Genomic DNA, 2,500 nt, shown 5'->3' on the forward strand with positions numbered 1-2,500 from the left:
GCAGTCAAAAAATTGAATATTTTTCACGGATAGACCCCGTGAAACGCTAGAAATTGGCGGGGATGTGTCTCTTGTGGCTCACGGGGCTGTTAGGGTGGCACAGAAATCCCTCGGAATGGGAAAAAACGGGTCATTTTCGTGTCGCCACATTGCATGCGAACCGCATGAAACTTCCAGAGGCATTTGCAGCAGGAATGCATGTGCACTCAAAAAATGTGATATTTTTCACGGAGAGACCCCGTGAAACGCTAGAAGTGGGCGGGGATGTCTCTCTTGTGGCTCACGGGGCTGTTAGGGTGGCACAGAAATCCCTCGGAATGGGAAAACGGGTCATTTTCGTGTCGCCACATTGCATACGAACCGCATGAAACTTCCAGAGGCATTTGCAGCAGGAATGCATGTGCACTCAAAAAAGTGAATATTTCTCACGGATAGACCCCGTGATACGCTAGAAATTGGCGGGGATGTCTCTCTTGTGGCTCACGGGGCTGTTAGGGTGGCACAGAAATCCCTCGGAATGGGAAAACGGGTCATTTTCGTGTCGCCACATTGCATGCGAACCGCATGCAACTTCCAGAGGCATTTGCAGCAGAAATGCATGTGCAGTCAAAAAAAAATTGATATTTTTCACGGATAGACCCCGTGAAACGCTAGAAATTGGCGGGGATGTGTCTCTTGTGGCTCACGGGGCTGTTCGGGTCGCACAGAAATCCCTGGGAATGGGAAAACGGGTCATTTTCGTGTTGCCACATTGCGTACGAACCGCATGAAACTTCCAGAGGCATTTGCAGCAGGAATGCATGTGCACTCAAAAACTTCTATATGTTTCACGGATAGACCCCGTGAAACGCTAGAAATTGGCGGGGATGTGTCTCTTGTGGCTCACGGGGCTGTTAGGGTGGCACAGAACTCCCTCGGAATGGGAAAAGGGGTCATTTTCGTGTTGCCACATTGCATAGGAACGCCATGAAACTTCCAGAGGCATTTGCAGCAGAAAGGCACGTGCACTCAAAAATTTTAATATTTTTCACGCATAGACCCCGTCAAACGCTAGAAGTTGGCGGGGATGTCTCTCTTGTGGCTCACGGGGCTGTTAGGGTCGCACAGAAATGCCTCGGAATGGGAAAACGGGTCATTTTTGTGTGGCCACATTGCATAGGAACGGCATGAAACTTCCAGAGGCATTTGCAGCAGGAATGCATGTGCACTCAAAAACGTCTATATTTTTCACGGATAGACCCCGTGAAACGCTATAAATTGGCGGGGATGTCTCTCTTGTGGCTCACGGGCGCTGTTAGTTAGGGTCGCACAGAAATCCCTCGGAATGGGAAAAGGGGTCATTTTCGTGTTGCCACATTGCGTACGAACGGCATGAAACTTCCAGAGGCATCTGCAGCAGAAATGCATGTGCACTCAAAAACGTCTATATTTTTCACGGATAGACCCCGTGAAACGCTAGAAATTGGCGGGGATGTGTCTCTTGTGGCTCACGGGGCTGTTAGGGTCGCACAGAAATCCCTCGGAATGGGAAAACGGGTCATTTTCGTGTTGCCACAATTGGCATACGAACGGCATGAAACTTCCAGAGGCATTTGCAGCAGAAATGCATGTGCACTCAAAAACGTGAATATTTTTTCACGGATAGACCCCGTCAAACGCTCGAATTTGGCGGGGATGTTTCTCTTGTGGGTCACGGGGCTGTTCGGCTCGCACAGAACTCCCTTGGTCCACCTGATTCGTGCATACAGGCAGCAACTAAAACTCTGTAAACCTGCTGTGAGGACATCTAAACAGTGGACCAGTGAGGCTGTGGAAGATTTGCGGGCGTGCTTAGACTGTACTGACTGGGATATGTTCACGACTGCTACCAATAGTCTGGATGAACTCACAGAGGCTGTGTACATCAGCTTCTGTGAGGACTGCTGTATCCCAACACGTACCAGGGTGAACTTTAACAACAACAAGCCCTGGTTCTCAGCAAAGCTCAAAAGGTTGAGGTTGGAGAAGGAGGAAGCGTTTAGGAGTGGGGATAGAGACAGATTCAAGGAGTCGAAGAACAGGTTTAGCAAAGCGGTGAGAGAGGCTAAACGACTGTACTCAGAGACACTAAAACACCAGTTCTCTACTAACGACGCTGCTTCTGTCTGCCAAAGGGCTCAGGCACATCACCAACTACAAACCCAGAGCGCCCCACACCACTAACGACTCCCGCCTAGCCAACGACCTGAACGAGTTCTACCGTAGATTTGAAAGACAATTGGACTGTCCTGAACCACCCCTTCCCACCCAAGAGGCCCCATCCCCCACCCATACTACAGAAACGACTCTCTCCTTTCAGGAGGGAGAAGTTAATGGGCTTTTCAAGAGGCAGAATCCACGCAAAGCAGCCGGGCCGGACTCTGTCTCTCCAGCCACCCTCAGGCACTGCGCTGGCCAGCTGTCTCCGGTGTTCACCAACATCTTTAACACCTCCCTGGAGACATGCCATGTACCAGCCTGT

Source organism: Petromyzon marinus, unplaced genomic scaffold, assembly GCF_048934315.1.
Source record: "Petromyzon marinus isolate PM22_M1 ecotype Great Lakes invasive population unplaced genomic scaffold, UKy_Petmar_22M1.pri1.0 PM_G_Scaffold_71, whole genome shotgun sequence".
Lineage (NCBI taxonomy): Eukaryota > Metazoa > Chordata > Hyperoartia > Petromyzontiformes > Petromyzontidae > Petromyzon > Petromyzon marinus.